The sequence below is a fragment of the Giraffa tippelskirchi genome, chromosome 6 (genome assembly GCF_054371585.1).
Source record: "Giraffa tippelskirchi isolate mGirTip1 chromosome 6, T2T-mGirTip1v1.2.pri, whole genome shotgun sequence".
NCBI classification, from domain to species: Eukaryota; Metazoa; Chordata; class Mammalia; order Artiodactyla; family Giraffidae; genus Giraffa; species Giraffa tippelskirchi.
This window is the reverse complement of record NC_137280.1, coordinates 23,728,448-23,746,064: the sequence shown is the minus strand read 5'-3', so window position 1 is coordinate 23,746,064 and position 17,617 is coordinate 23,728,448. Positions and strand designations below refer to the sequence as shown.

Here is a 17,617-nt window from a genome sequence, read left to right as displayed (position 1 = left end):
AACTGATTGAATATTTTTGGAAATAAGACTTAGATTCTGGTGAAATCATGCCTTGATAGAAGATTTTGGGCTGCTATATCAGAGTTCATAGACCCATTTGCAGAAGGAATCTAGTAGTATATGGCACTGGGCTCATATAGTTCTTTGACTTCTATAAGGCAGCAACACTGTTGTAATAGTGTGTCTTTGAAAGATAAGAGTGATGGATTTGAGGACTTCCCTGGTGGTGCAGTGGATAGGAATCTCCCTGTCAATGCAGGGGGCATGGGTTCAATCCCTGGTTTGGGAAGATTCCACATGCTACAGAGCAACTAAGCTTGTGTGCTGCAACTATTGAGCATGTGCTTTGGAGCCAGGAGCCACAACTACTGAAGCTCGCTTGCTATAGGGCCTTCAAGCCACAACTCCGGAGCCTGTGTGCTACAATCACAGAAGCCTGCTCACCCTAGAACCTGGACACTGCAACTACTGAGCTCGAGTGCTGCAGTTAAGGAAGTCCGTAAGCCTAGAGCCTGTACTTCACCATAAGAGAAGCCATGGCAATAAGAGGCCTGCTCATCACAACAAAGAGTAGCCCCCACTCACCGCCACTAGAGAAAGCCCTCACAAAGAAATGAAGACCCAGCGCAGCCAAAAAACATAAATAGATAATAAGTAAATATATAAATTATTTGTTTTATAATGGATGGATTTGATGTTTTGAAAAACTGAGAAATCAATTGGGCTCTTTTGTTTCTAACTAATAGTGCTTTTGAAGTTGAGAGAGCAGGAAAATATATGATGTGAACTTTTAAAAAATATATGATGTATATGTTTCCTTAAAACCCATTATCTACATTATCAATGTACAATGGAATTGTACCCTTGCAGGGCAGCACAAGTTAGACATTCAGTTCAGTTCAGTCGCTCAGTCCTGTCCAACTCTTTGCAACCCCATGGACTGCAGCATACCAGGCCTCCCTGTCTATCACCAACTCCCGCAGTTTACCCAAACTCATGTCCATCGAGTCAGTGATACCATCTAACCATCTTATCCTCTGTTGTCCCCTTCTCCTCCTGCCCTCAATCTTTCCTAGCATCATGGTCTTTTCAAATGAGTCAGCTCTTCGCATCACGTGGACAAAGTATTGGAATTTCAGCTTCAACATCAGTCCTTCCAATGAACACTCAGGACTAATCTCCTTTAGGATGGACTGGTTGGATCTTCTTGCAGTCCAAAGGACTCTTAAGAGTCTTCTCCAACACCACAGTTCAAAAACATCAATTCTTTGGCACTCAGCTTTCTTTATAGTCCAACTCTCACATCCATACTTGACCACTGGGAAAACCATATCCTTGACTAGACCGATCTTTGTTGACAAAGTAATGTCTCTACTTTTTAATATGCTGTCTAGGTTGGTCATAACTTTCCTTCCAAGAAGTAAGTGTCTTTTAATTTCATGACTGCAATCACAATCTGCAGTGATTTTGGAGCCCCAAAAAACAAAGTCAGCCACTGTTTCCACTGTTTCCCCATCTATTTGCCATGAAGTGACGGAACTGGATGCCATGATCTTAGTTTTCTGAATGTTGAACTTTAAGCGAACTTTTTCCCTCTCCTCTTTCACTTTCAAGAGGCTCTTTAGTTCTTTTTCACTTTCTGCCATAAAGGTGGTGTCATCTGCATATCTGAGGTTATTGATATTTCTCCTGGCAATCTTGATTTCAGCTTGTGCTTCTTTCAGCCCAGCATGTCTCATGATGTACTCTGCATATAAGTTAAATAAGCAGGGTGACAGTATACAGCCTTGACGTATTCCTTTTCCTATTTGGAACCAGTCTGTTATTCTATTCCCATTTCTAACTGTTGCTTCCTGACCTGCATACAGGTTTCTCAAGAGGCAGATCAGGTGGTCTGGTATTCCCATCTCTTTCAGAATATTCCACAGTTTATTGTGATCCACACAGTCAAAGGCTTTGGCATAGTCAATAAAGCAGAAATAGATGTTTTTCAGGAACTCACTCACTTTTTTGATGATCCAGCAGATGTTGGTAATTTGATCTCTGGTTGCTCTGCCTTTTCTAAAACCAGCTTGAACATCTGGAAGTTCACGGCTCACATATTGTTGAAGCCTGGCTTGGAGAATTTTGAGCATTACTTTACTAGCGTGTGAGATGACTGCAACTGTGCGGTAGTTTGAACATTCTTTGGCATTGCCTTTCTTTGGAATTGGAATGAAAAATGACCTTTTCAAGTCCTGTGGCCACTGCTGGGTTTTACAAGTTTGCTGATGTATTGAGTGCAGCACTTTCATAGCATCATCTTTTAGGATTTGAAATAGCTCAACTGGAATTCCATCACCTCCACTAGCTTTGTTCATAGTGATGCTTCCTAAGGCCCACTTGACTTCACATTCCATATCTGGTTCTAGGTGAATGATCACACCAGTGTGATTATCTGGGTCATGAAGATCTTTTTTGTACAGTTCTTCTGTGTATTCTTGCCACCTCTTCTTAATATCTTCTGTTTCTGTTAGGTCCATACCATTTCTGTCCTTTATTGTGCCCATCTTTGCAGTGAGAAATAGATTTAAGGGACTAGATCTGATAGACAGAGTGCCTGGTGAACTATGGACGGAAGTTCGTGACATTGTATAGGAGACAGGGCTCAAGATCATCCCCAAGAAAAAGAAATGCAAAAAGCAAAATGGCTGTCTGAGAGGCCTTACAAATAGCTATGAAAAGAAGAGAAGTGAAAAGCAAAGGAGAAAAGGAAAGATATACCCATTTGAATGCAGAGTTCCAAAGACTAGCAAGGAGAAATAAGAAAGCCTTCCTCAGTGATCAATGCAAAGAAATAGAGGAAAACAAGTTAGGCATAATAAGTTTCAATTTAGTCACCACAAACTGTAAACTGACTAGGGTGGACATTCAGGGATTTTTAACCCAGGTATTGCTGCTAAACATCATCTTAGTCTTCTGTTGGTGTGGTTATTTTCTTAGGATCTAGAAATATGATTCATCCCCACTGGTTCCACCTTGTTAGATATGACACTTGCCCCAAACTTTCCTATTATGACATCAGATAGATTGTTTTCTTTTCAGTTTTGTGACATCTATAAATCTGATGATTTTGCCTTTTCTAAGTTATAAAGACATACATAAGATAAGAAAGAGAGAGTTACAGGCAGAATCCTAAAGTTCGTTGACAATAACAAGCAAAAGCTACAGTTTATCAAGAAATTGATAAGCTAAACAACTAATTTTTGGACTGACCTAATCATCTTAAATATGGTCATTATTTTTAGTGCTAGCTAGGTGGTTAATAAAGGACATATTAGAACCAGTTGAAGGCTTTAAGATATGTTATTGTTATGTGAGATGAAAGTCTAGCATTTTGAAAGAAAACAAAACTTCAAAATTGAATTTTAATACATCTTAAAAAATTACACTAAATCATCTTTGCAGATTATCTCATCTTTTACATTGTATAAATAACAAAGAAGAGGTACTCAATAGACATCAGTTGACTGAGTAAAAATAATAAATTGAAGGCTACCTTCCTCAAAATTAGCTTGTTAGTAAAATAGACATTCTTTAAAAAATACCTATATGGTTGCATTGTTTTTTGCATAATGCTTTCATTCTAAAACTGCTCTTATTATGTCGCTGTCATACACACAATCTTTCAGTGGCTTTCTGCTCTCTACCCAACTATTTGCATGGATTCTAAGGAATTCTATAAGTCTATATGAAGTCTATATTATATAAGACAAATATATAAATCTATATTTGACTTCAACCTGCATACCCTATCTTCATGTCCAGTAATTTGCTTCTTGCTTTATAATTAAGATAGTTTCCTCACTGTACCCAAAACACATCACATACCCATTCTTGTGGCTTGGTTCAAGTCCTCCAGGCCTCATGCTTTTTGCTTTCCTATAAACTTACTCAAATCTTGTCACTCTTCAAAGCCCTGCTTAATTCTCACCCCCCCCCCCATCAAGTTTTCAGCTACAGCTCTAGTCTTCATCTGTCTCCCTCTTCTCTGACATCATTCAGTTATCTTTTCAATGACTGTTTGGACGCTAAGTGCCCAACATTGTGCCAGCATCAGGTATAAAAGACACTGCTTGCTTTTGTAGTCAGTCTGTCTAGATTTGAATTCTTATGATTCAGCAAAATGTTTAATGATGCTTGTTATTGTTTTGTTACCAGAGATAGTATAATACTAAATAGGCCATTGCAATTGAGAACAATGAGTGCACTGATAGCGTTGATCACAAGGTTCTCCGAAACCACAGGAAGGGTATGTAGCCTAATCTTAGAGATCAGCAAGTTTTCTGGAGGAAATGATTCCTAAACTGAGGTCTGAAACATCAGTAAAAACACCTACAGCACTCAATTGCCTGTACCACTCATCAACTGCATGCTCAACTTTATATGTAACAGCCTTCCTTCATAAGTTTCAAAGGAATGTTTTTCATGGAATTGGTCCTAGTGAACCCATTCTTTATTCATAATGCTATATACACAGTTCTTTCTGCAAAACAGAACCCACACCTCACATCCACACCCAGCATTCTTGGGGAAATTTAAACATAAGATAGATGATTTCACCATGAAATTATGAATTAGCTATGTGACTTAAAAACAGAAATCAAGTGTAATTTCAAGTCAGTAATTTCACATTGAAACTGAAATTTTCCTGATAGCTGAAACCCAATCTCATTGAATGACTGAAGATCATATTCTTTTCTTGGCTCATTTTTTATTTTCACCAGGGCTTTAATTAGTAGAGTCACTAATCTCTAGGCTTCTTGATTCCCATAGGCCCACGCTGTTATACAGACCGTGTCTTTGACGGTATGCTTGGTTACCCAAGTTATTTACCATCTGTTGATTATTACCTTATGAGGGGAAAGAGACAAACTACATCCCATGTCTTTTGCATATGCCACCTTAATTTTTGTCTCTCTTCTTTCTCATCATATTGTTACCCTTACTCAGATAGATTGTAAACTCGTTGAGGACAGGAACCATGAACTGCTGCTATACCCAACCCTGAAGGCTGAATGTGCCCTCTTAATTCCAGGACCCCACCTTACAAAGCAGATCTCAACATCCCCCTGGAAAAGAGCAATATGGCAGCCCTGGAACTCCATGCAAGAGTTCTTTTATATTTTTCCAGTGTTTCCAAGGTAGTCAATCAATAAATATAGATTAAAAATATAAATATGGATTAACTGATTATTGATTGGTTAAAAGTTACAAGCTCACATTTTATGTTTCTATAATCAGTAAGCATTTTAAATTTTCCATGAGCTTTTCATCTCCAGTATTTTAAGTAGTTTTCTAATAATCTATCATCCATTTTAAACAACCAGAATAAATGTTAGCCCAGTACTAAAACATTTAAACAAATCTGTTTGTAAGGACCTAGATATTTATGTCACTGTAAAATTTCTATTTTTAATTAATAAATGTATTTTTATCTGCTCAGTAATAAATCCATTAGATTAAGTAAGATTTGGATTTTAAGAACACAAATTTACCAGATTTTTATTTTTACTTGTAATACCTCACAAAATATTCTTTGGGTATTTATTAAACAGTAATGAAGACAAAACCTTTCTCTGAATATATATATCTCGTTTAAAAACAAACAATTTAACGAGTATATTTTGGACCAACAGCAAAATGGATAATTCTGGAAATAACCACAGCAGGATAAAATGTACTACTGCTTGGTGGTTTCTCTTTTCTGGATAATTTCATGATTTACTATATTTTCTCCAAAACTGAACAAATGAAAATTTTTCTCTGAGTTTTAAAGAGGAAACAGAGCGACTTCCCTGGTGGTCCAGTGGTTAAGATTCTGCCTTTCCACTGCAGGGGGCATAGGTTCAATTCCTGGTCAGGAAACAAAGATCCTGCATGCTATGAGGTGCGACCAAAACAATAGCTAAATAAAATTAAATAAATAGTATATATATTAAAAAAAGAACACAAATGATCTAGGTGTATCAACACATATAATTAATAAAAGAGAAGCATAATGCAATGATCAGAAAATTCAGAACTTAAACATTTTGAATAATTGACCTCAGAGTTCACAGACCCACTTATAAAGGATGCACACTATAAATCATTTTATAAGGAAGCAAATACTATAATGACCCTACATTTGGAATCAATTAAAATGCACAAGTGCTTTTAGGCTGACTTTTGAACTCCTCTGATTTGTGACACAGATAAGAGTAAATGATGGACTGATTAATTTGTGCAGCTTCTTGGCAAGTTAATGAATATGGTAAAGTAAATACTGACAATTTCAGGCTACCATAAATGGATATGAATGCCTGTCACTGGTACTTGAGGAATGTTTTCAGCTTCTTCATCTTCCTTGAACTGGTGTCCCTAGTCAGGGCCTCTTTGATTGTCAGTCTTGATATAAACTTTGCCTCTTGTTTATGTTCCCTAACCTTGACTGTTTGCAAGGCTGTGGCCTTGTCTTAATTGCTGCTACCTATCCTAAAAGATGATGCTGTGAAAGTGCTGCATTCAATATGTCAGCAAATTTGGAAAACTCAGCAGAGGCCACAGGACTGGAAAAGGTCAGTTTTCATTCCAATCCCAAAGAAAGGCAATGCCAAAGAATGCTCAAATTACAGCACATTGCACTCATCTCACACACTAGTAAAGTAATGCTCAAAATTCTTCAAGCCAAGCTTCAGCAATACGTGAACTGTGAACTTGCAGATGTTCAAGCTGGTTTTAGAAAAGGCAGAGGAACCAGAGATCATATTGGCAACATCTGTTGGATCATCGAAAAAGCAAGGGAGTTCCAGAAAAACATCTATTTCTGCATTATTGACTATGCCAAAGCCTTTGACTGTGTGGATCACAATAAACTGTGGAATATTCTGAAAGAGATGGGAATACCAGACCACCTGACCTGCCTCTTGAGAAACCTGTATGCAGGTCAGAAAGCAACAGTTAGAACTTGGAATAGAACAACAGACTGGTTCCAAATGGGAAAAGGAGTACGTCAAGGCTGTATATTGTCACCCTGCTTATTTAACTTATATGCAGAGTACATCATGAGAAATGCTGGGCTGGAAGAAGCACAAGCTGGAATCAAGATTACCAGGAGAAATATCAATAACCTCAGATATGCAGATGACACCACCCTTATGGCAGAAAGTGAAGAAGAATAAAGAGCCTCTTGATGAAAGTGAAAGAGGAGAGTGAAAAAGTTGGCTTAAAGCTCAATGTTCACAAAACTAAGATCATGGCATCCAGTTCCGTCACTTCATGGCAAATAGATGGGGAAACAGTGGAAACAGTTGCTGACTTTATTTTTTTGGGCTTCAAAATCACTGCTGATGGTGATTGCATCCATGAAATTAAAAGACGCTTACTCCTTGGAAGAAAAGTTTGACCAACCTAGACAGCATATTAAAAAGCAGAGACATTACTTTGTCCACAAAGGTCCGTCTAGTCAAGGCTATGGTTTTTCCAGTGGTCATGTATGGATGTGAGAGTTGGACTATAAAGAAAGATGAGTGGTAAAGAATTGATGCTTTTGAACTGTGGTGTTCGAGAAGACTCTTGAGAGTCTGCAATGAAACCCAACCAGTCCATCCTAAAGGAGATCAGTCCTGGCTGTTCATTGGAAGGACTGATGTTGAAGCTGAAACTCCAATACTTTGTCCACGTGATGCGAAGAGCTGACTCATTTGAAAAGACCCTGATTTTGGGTAAGATTGAGGGCAGGACAGAGGATGAGGTGGTTGGATGGCATCACCAACTCAATGAACATGAGTTTGGGTAAACTCCGGGAGTTGGTGATGGACAGGGAGGCCTGGCATACTGTGGTTCATGGGGTCGCAAAGAGTCGGACACGACTGAGTGACTGAAGTGAACTGAATAAGTGAATGTTGTTTCCCATTCTGATCAAGAGATCAATTTGCTTACCCTAGAGCTGTTCCACCTTAGACTTACTGTCAAATGTGTGTATATACATATATAATTTTGTTTGTGTGTTTGTTGTCACGAATGGTAGAGAAAAGAATAAAGTGCATTATCTGCTTCCTCCATGTACTTCCTATAAGGTGCTTCCTTACTTTATTTTCTTTAAACTTCACGATTTATGAACAGAAAGTATACTCACCCAAGTGAAATATACTTAAGAAATATACATAAGGAAACAAATGAGACAGAGGCCACGTTTGTTAAAGTTACACAAATAAAAGTGTGGAGCCAGAATTTATACATGGGACTTTATACCCTTTTCTGAAGAGTGTGTCTCAAAGTCTGTTTGCAGCAGAATCTACTCAGGCACTTGTTTAAATGCACATTTATGGTTTCCACTCCACCCTGCCTCATGGAAACCTAAGGATAGATCCCAGAAACACTGTCCTAATGTGTCCAGAAAGCTCAAGGAATGAGAGACTTTTAAATGATTAAGAAATACTGGAATAAAGGACCTGAAAACTCAAATGACTTTTCCACTTGAAAAGCTTTTTATGGAAAGTATCAGGCACCTGAAAATAAGGGTTTATAGTGACAAATGTCTTTTCAGAGATGATTATGGCTTTATGCAAAGTTGATGCCAATAAATCTTTTCTACAAAGCTCAAGTCTCAGTCCAGGCTGGTAGTAAATCATTTCACCTGGCACCACAATTCCAAAAGGAAAGGCAATGAGGACAGTATTATGAATGTTGCTTTCCTGGCACTAGCTAGCTAAAGATTAGTTGCATTGGCATAGCTTTTTTCTCATGACCTATTTTTAAATGGAGATTAGAAAAATATAGTCATTCATCTATGTAGAAAATTATAAAGACTAGAAATGAGGAAATAAACCAGAGTCTAAGACATCCAAAGGGAAATCATCATTCTGTGCATTAAATTAGCAGGGTTTTTTGGGTTTTTTTTGATGAATAAAGTGAAGATACATCACATTAGCATTGAATGAGACAGCAAAAGTAAAGAATGTTAATTTACAGAAAGGACCTTATTAACTTACCAAGGTTATCAAGAACTTCTAAAGCATTTTTTTCAAAGGGAGATGATCTGATCATTTTTCTCACTGTTCCACCTTAGGCCTGGTCTTAAATAAGGCCTATCATTTTTTAAAAAGTCTTCTATTGCCAGAATCTCAATATCTTCTAAGTTTCTGAACTGAATTCATCACTAAGGAAATAGTCAGGAATTCCCTGGAGGTCCAGTGGTTAGGACTCTGCACTTTTAATGCCAGGGCTCAGGTTCAGTACCTGGTTGCGGAACTAAGATCCCACAAGCTGTGTGGCATGGCCGAAAAAATGAAGAAGAAAGTGGGTCATCATGGGATCTTCCATAGGACCTGAGGATGTGGCGATGATGGTCACTGCCCTACTGGCAGTAGTCAAAACTCAACACAGGGGTACGACATCCCAGGCAGGAAGCCACACTTGTCAAGGGGCTAGCCACTAATGATTAATCCAGATTTGCTCTTGGCACCACAAGATTCCTCTCTGGTCTTGTTTTGTATGCAGCACAATCCAGAGGAGCCTGATACTTTCTGTGGAAAATCTAGTGATCACATTTTCCTCAAGACTAATTGGTAATTGATTAATTTCCTTTCCTTCATTCAAGCAGTTGTTCTTCATCACTAAGAAGTTTCCTGCTGAATTAATGTGCCTACTTTTATATTTTAATATTTAGAATCAGTGCCTGTTCACTAGGTTTATAATATTGAAAATTATATTTTATAATTTTATTTATTTTTTTTTGATTTTTAAGTCAGTATTATATATATTTATATATATTATATATTTATATATACACACATCCCAAGTTCTGCATATTCCACTAGGAGAGAAAATCCTTCCATTTGCTCTTTTTGATTGTAAACTGTACATCCTGGGTGAATCAAAGATGGTGGTGGCAGAATTAAGAGAGGTGACATCCAAATGAGCAAGGGGAAGGGAGGAGTGGGGACCAAACAACTCAATGAAATGTTCCTTGACCCCAAGGTTTCAGCAGATGTTTGAAGTCCTGGTGAGTCTGCGATGTGTGTTCACGTACACCAAGACATCCAGAGTATCACAGCCTGTCTTCACTGTGCAAAAGTCCAAGTCACTAATTTAGTGCAAAGGCAGTTCTGTTTTGTTTCTTAAAAACAAAAACAACAAAAAAATCCCACTGCCCTGTTCCTTTTCTCCAAAAAGAGGAGACAGAAACCCAGCCTCAAGGTGTCTGCAAGTCCATTGGTTGGTGGTCTGTCCTTGGGCTAAACGTCATGTAAACATACAGGTAGCAGCACCACTGCCCAGAGGGGTCTGTCCGACTGAGCCAGGCGGGCGGGCAGGAGGGTGAGGCTGGCCGTCTGGCAGTGGAGTCTGTCCCCTTCGGCAGCTTCTTCCTCCACTTGGCTGGGTTTTCCTGTGTGTTATTTTTTGCTGCAAAGCCTCAGGATAATTAACACAATAAATTATCCTTTATGAATCCTAAACAAAACTGACAAGTCTGTGATTAAACCCATCTTGTGGAGTGACCGAGTGACCCACACTTCCAACTTTTTAAAAAATGTTACTGATCTAATATCTGATTTTCAAAAATGGAGCTAACTAGGATAATATGATTGACATTTTTTTCAGCTTAATATTTTTTAAAAAATTGGGGCAAAATAGGGAGAGACTGTTTTAGATTTATTTATTTTTGCCTGCACTGGGTCTTTGCTGCTGCACTGGGGCTTTCTCTAGTTGAGGTAGCTTCTCTTGTTATGGAACACAAGCTAGCCCTAGGGCTCATGGGCTTCAGTAATTTCAGTGCTCTTAGTTGTCCCACCACATTTGGAATCTTCTTGGCCCAGGAATTGAACCTACACCCCCTGCATTGGCAGGCAGATTCTTAATCACCAGACCACCAGGGTAGTCCAGCTTACTTAATATTTTAAGCAATTATTTTTATGACTATTCATCTGATAATGACTCAATATGGTTGCCCTGAATATGAATATGAATATGAATTCCTAAATCGGAACCAGTCATAATAAGTCATATTAAATATTATGTATGCTTGATTAAATATTTACTCCAGTACTCTTGCCTGGAAAATCCCATGGACAGCGAAGCCTGGTGGGCTGCAGTCCATGGGGTCGCTGAGAGTCGGACATGACTGAGCGACTTCGCTTTCACTTTTCACTTTCACGCATTGGAGAAGGAAATGGCAACCCACTCCAGTGTTCTTGCCTGGAGAATCCCAGGAACAGGGGAGCCTGGTGGGCTGCCGTCTATGGGGTCGCACAGAGTAGGCCACGACTGAAGCGACTTAGCAGCAGCAGCAGCAGCAGTATGAACCTGAATTAAAATATGCTAATGAAAGGTAAAAAATGAAGAAAAACTAGAAATTTTTGTGAATATATGCATAAAAATCAACATTACCATTTTTCAAAAAGAAACAAATACGTAAAATAGAATGCCTTTAAGCATAGCATCTTACTAGTAGGGCTGGTCTCACTAGCAGGGCTTCCCAGGTGGCGCTAGTGGTAAAGAACCTGCCTACCAATGCAAGAGACATCAGAGACATGGATTCTATCCCAGAATCAGGAAGATCCCCTGGAGGAGGGGAGGCAAACCACTCCAGAATTCTTCCCTGGAGAATCTCATGGACACCATTGGGTTGCAAAGATTTGGATGTGATTAAAGTGACTGAGCACACACACACAATCCCACGAACTGTTCTGAGTACAGACTGTGTGTCCCCAGGCCCTTTTAAATTCTCAATTGTTCTTATCTGGAAAATAGGAGGAAATAATAGTGTTTGTGGGGACTAGATAGCATCTGTAAAGCAGTTAGCACAGTGTTCAACACATAATGATAACAATAATAAGTAATTACTAAGCACTATGTTGATACTTACATTTTTATTTTTCAAAATGGTGGGTAATCTCAAAGCTTATTGTGTACTATTGGAAGTTATTGCTTCATCGCTAAGTTGTGTCTGATTCTTTTGTGACCCCCATGGACCATCCCACCAGGCTCCTCTGTCCATGGGATTTCCAAGGCAAGAATACTGGAGTGGATTGCCGTTTCCTTCTCCACGGGATCTTCCTGACCCAGGGATCAAACTCAAATCTCCTGCATTGGCAGGTGGATTCTTTACCAATGAGCCACCTGGGAAGCCAACTGGAACTTAAAAGCCAAATTATTAATTAAGAGCAAAATCTCTTCCTTGTGTTTGAGTTGAGGAATATTATACCCTAGAAACTGACTTAATCAAAAAAAATAAGTTTGTGATAAAATAATCAAACTGCTTAAGATAGTACAATCAAACTTCAAACATCTCATATACCTAAGCAAACACCTCTTCTTCTACTCCATACCTGTTTCTTCCATGGTTTTTCCCATTTGAGTCCATGGTAAATTCATCCTTCTAGATGCTTAAACTAAAAACATCAAGAGTTATCCTTGACTTCTCTTTTTCCTTTTCTTGCCACATCCAATCCATCTACAAATCCTGATGGTTTTCCCTGATGGTTATCCAAAATACTTGACTGCTTATCTCCACATATTCTGCTATTCAACCCTGATATAATCTGAAGTATAAAAAAATTAAATCCTATCTTGATTTGTGTTTCTGTAAATATACATAAGCGCTTCCCTGGTGGCTCAGATGGTAAAGAATCTGCCTGCAATGCAGGAGACCCAGATTTGATCCCTAGATCTGGAAAATTCCCTGGAGAAGGCAATGGCTATCTACTCCAGTTTTCTTGCCTAGAGAATCCCATGGATCAAGAAGCCTAGTGAGCTACAGTCCGTGGGGTTACAGAGTCGGACACAACTGAGCAATTTTCACCACTACTACTAAATATACATAAATATTAAAATATTTGTTTCTACTTTTTCCATTTTATATTTTGAAAATAATCTTCAATTATCTACCCATATTTTAAAATAAAAACCTCAAAGAATCACAAGTACTAATTATTTTGTGGCATAGCCTTTGCTCTTTATAAATAATGCAGTTAAAACATATCATAAAACTTTTCTTCAAATAAGTTGAGGTGTTAAAATGTGGTAATTGCAAACATCTAAATTATCTTTTAATGACCAGTATTTAATTGTCAGTCCAAGCTTTATCGCATCAAACTAGCTTTTTTTCGGTTGTTAACTATGGTATGACTCATTACCTAGTATCATTTCTATGATCTTGTTTCCTTCATGCTTGCTTTTCTTCTGTTGAGAAATTATTAGGGCCATGAAAATGAAGAGCCAAAGAGGAGGAAGAAGACGCGTTACTTGACCTTTCACACTGATCTTCACTCACCCATGTTTTCACGAACACCAGATTCACCAAGTTTTCAAAGAGGAATAGCAAGTGTTTGATGATGAAGGAAATTTGGATTTAATTTTCACTTTGAGACACATGGTTACTATTCCCTGAAAAAAATATTGGCATTCTGAAGATGTTCAAGCACTCTTACTCCAGCAGCTACCAATAGGCCCAATTGCAGGTGAGGCTCTGTTGGCTCTGAGAGCTGTCAAAGCAGAGATGTTAGAAACCAGCTGCCACCTTCATTCATCCTCTGAGATCAGCACAAGTGAGGGTAGACTTTCCTATCATCAAATCCTTAGAGCAGCAACTTGCACACAGAATGTGCTCTTACAGAAAAATGATTCAAATAATATAAGCAATAATAATTCAAATAATAACAGCAGTAATAAGGAAAGGTAATTTGTTGTGCAATTTATTGAGCACTTTTCATGTATCCAGGACTATTTCAATCACATCTCATACATTACTTCACTTCATCTCGAGAACATAAATAAGCCTACAACTGTGTGTCATCCCCAGGGAAATGGCTTCAAGTGGAGTTATAAAGAACCCTCTAAATCTTCAGAGCAGTTCAAAGCCATCTTACAGACAATTATTTTACAAGGTTAAGGTAGGACATTTATAAGTACAGTGAATTCTATATGTGAAATCCTTCATTGATATACCATAGCAGTCCTTTGAATAAACATTAAGTCAAAGACAGTCTATGGGTATCACCCAGAAGTAGCAATAATCTTGTCCTCAGCATCACTAAAATTGTTTCTTAATCATCCTAAAGTATCATGCATCAGAAATTTCAGATGTAAGGGAATTTTTTCAGAATTCATATATTATTTAACATTTGTCCTTCTTCAGTTCTTACGTATATTTTTAAATATTTTTAATCAAGAAAATATTTCCTGTGTAGCTCTTCCTCCACTATCATGACTAACATTTTACTATTTTTCTCTCCTAGAACTAGAACATTGACTGATGTACCAGCAGATGTTTCCAATTCAAAATGTCTCATATTCTTTACAAGGGAGGAAAAAGTTTAAACTTAAGTAGCTGATGTTTGTCAGCAGATCAAGTACTAGAAGAAAACTGTCACCTTTTACTGAGTCTCGCTTCTTCATCTTTCCGTCTTTATTCTGGGAATTTTCTTAGTTTAGTCTTTAAGGTGGTATCTGCTAATAGCTCAGATCATGGCTCTTGCCTAACCCTTCTTTCTAAGATCAAAGTAGACTAAACCACAAACTTGAACTTAAATAAGAAATCTAAAATGTAAGCAGACATTCTGTTTTGAACATTTGCTGATTGTGACAGATTTTTATCACTTTATTTTGATTCTAGCACCCTGACTGTATTTTAGATAACCACCATCACCTCTAAGCAGCTCATATGCTTCAGAGAAGTATCTCTATGAACAGCTCTGGCCTAAACTTATTAGCACTATCTGGGTCCATGATGGGTTCAAAGTAGTAACATGATCTAATTAATAATTTAGAGCCACTGGAATGAAGCCTAAGACTTTAAATCAAAGGTTGAGGGAATATGACAAATGCAGTACGTTAATGAAGAACCATACAGCCTGAGAAATGCTGAAGAAAATTTTGGAACAACTGAGATCTTACTGAGACTGAAGCTGAGATTTGGGGGTTTATTTGTTACACAGCATTATCACAGTAAAAACCTAGCTATACACCAAAGAAGGTAGTAGGTAAAGTTCTAGATATCTGAGGTATATCCTCCTGACTTACCCTCATATAAGAATAAGTAAGACATCAAAAAGTAAGACAAAATAAACCAAAGCAGGATGATAATATTTTAAACACCAGAAGAAACATGTTCACTTTCTGATAAGGTTGCTAAGCTTGGAAATTTTGAACCTGGCACCAGTGGCCCATCTTCCCTGACACAATGAGGAGTCTGTTGTGGAATGAAGCTAATCAGAGACCAATAGTTATGAAAAGCAGGTAGAGTTAGAGAAATAAAGAGAGCAAAAAAGGCAAAAAGGGGAAGGCGAAAGAGAGCATGAGTACAAGAGAAAGCAAGAGTTAGCGAGCAAAGAAAAAGAGGAAGAGGAATGAATTAGAAGAACCAGTTCCATATAGATAAAGTTTAAACTTTTGCAGAAACACTCTTTAGGTTACATTGATCCTGTGACTGGCATTTTTCAAATATGAAATACAGATACAGAAAATATGTGTTTATTTATTCAGTAACTAATCAGTGCCATATACTGTTAGATGCTCTCACTAAAAATCTAGAGGCTTCTCTGGCTGTACTGTGGTTAAAACTTTGTGCTTCTACTGCAGGGGGCAAGGGATGGATCCCAGATTAGGGAACTAAGATCCTACATGCTGCACAGTGCTTCCAGAAAAAAAACAAACTATAAATCAGTGTGTGTGTGTGTGTGTGTGTGTGTGTGTGTGTTAGTCGCTCAGTTGTGTCCAACTCTTTGCAATACCATGGACTGTAACCTCGGTCCCTGGGGTTCTCCAGGAAAGAATACTGGAGCAGCTTGCCATTCTCTTTTCCAGAGGATCTTCCCAACCCCAGGTATGAAACTTGGGTCTCCCTCAATACAGGCAGATTCTTTACCATCTGGGCCTTCAGGGAAGCCCCTCAGAAATTCTTAAAGTGAAAAAAGCTTAACATGTAAAAAGATTACAATGTGTTGTGTAGGAGCTGTCACATAGAGAAAGATAAGTGCTTAGGGAACACAAAAGAAGGGGAGATTAAACCTGTAAGTAAATGAAGATGGGAAAGATATGGAAGAAGAGTTCACAGATTTGTGTGTGTGCTCAGATGCTCAGTCGTGTCCAATTATTTATGAGCCCGTGGACTGTAGCCTGCCAGACTCCATGACCTGGAAAATGGGATTTTCCAGGCAAGAATGCTGGAGTGGATTGGCATTTCCTACTCCAGGGCATCTTCCCAACCTAGGGATCGAGCCCATGTCTCTTATGTCTTCTGCATTATCAGGCAAGTTCTTTACCACTAGTGCCACACGGAAAGCAGTGAAAAGCCAAAGGATAAATAGAAGTTGCCTGGTAGATAAATAAATTGTAAATGAGGACAAATGGAAAGTTGCATTTGTACCAGAGACTTAAAATTCTTGTAAACTGGATCAGTCTACTGGCCTCAATTACCAGTACCTGAGTGCTCAAACAGGGAAATAAAAATCTGCATTCAGATGTCTACCATCAATAGACCTCACTGATTTTCTCCAATCTTTTCTTTTTAGTTGAAGCATTAAGTTATGGTAAATATTTTCTCCAAAGAGGTGAGCAAAGCTGACTTGATTATGAGTCTGTAATATTAGACCTGCTTCAAAAGAAAACATCAGCCATGAAATTCCACTGCCAACTAAATGGAATGACTCAAATCACACCTGAATGGCTCCTGCTCCTCTTTCCTATTTCCAAATACTTCCTCAGTTTGTCTAAAATATTTCATTTCCTTTTGTTACCTTGCATTAAATCAATCCAGTTCAAGATTCAGTCAACTTGAATGATAAAGTTCATTTTTCAAAGTGAAAAAAAGATAAATGATATGAGATTGTGGGTAAGGAGGATGGGCTATAGTCATTCACATGTTAGGATTAGTTTGCTTCCTTCCCAAGCCACAGCTTCCAATGTGTCAGAAACCAATCAAAATGCAGATGGCAGTGTTGTGGTTGGAATTATGAATGTGCTTATAGTCAAAGAGATCTCGTTTGAATCTTTCCTATACCATTTTGCTATCTTTATGAGCTTGAGAAAATTATTTAATGTTTGGGGTATCTCAGTTTTCTTATCTCTAAGATGAGAGAAACATGGTTACCACTATTGTTAAATTATGTACATACTTGATTAACACTGTGTCCAGAGCTTGGTTAAGCAGCCAGTAAGGGCAGCTACAGACACTAGAGTGGAGAAAAGGAAATGATTTTGTAGCAAAAGTGAGATCCTGGGGGAATGGAAGACAACATAGGCATACTTTGCCTTCTCAGTACTTTTGCCTGTGACAAGATCACAGGCAAACTCAACAACAACATGACAATCAATGGTTGGAGTTGATACAAATACATTATCATGTGTTCAGGATTTTGGTGATAAAAAGATCATGGGTAGTTCATTCATACTGTATCATCATTTGATCTCAAATTTGATGATTCTGGATTTTTGTTTTCACTCTGACTTTTCTTCTTATGACTGGTCCTTACAGATTTAGGGCAGCAGAACTACACAGGTGCTTAAGGGAACTGCAAAGAGTGTCTTAAAGGTGAATATTTAAAGTGTCCGTTTCCTGGACTGCTTTGCAAAGGCATCCCTTACCAGAAATTGT

The 17,617-nt window shown here is 38.2% G+C and overlaps 1 long non-coding RNA gene across 1 annotated transcript in view; it reads left to right on the top strand.

Annotated features, from left to right (window-relative positions):
• The window catches only part of LOC145510897 (uncharacterized), a 116,698-nt gene extending 100,200 nt beyond the window's left edge, over positions 1-16,498 (top strand). The window contains exons 3-4 of the long non-coding RNA XR_014057295.1: positions 13,225-13,484; positions 14,262-16,498. This is a non-coding gene — a long non-coding RNA (uncharacterized LOC145510897). The remainder of the gene's footprint in view (positions 1-13,224; positions 13,485-14,261) is intronic.
• The last annotated feature ends 1,119 nt before the right edge of the window (positions 16,499-17,617 follow it).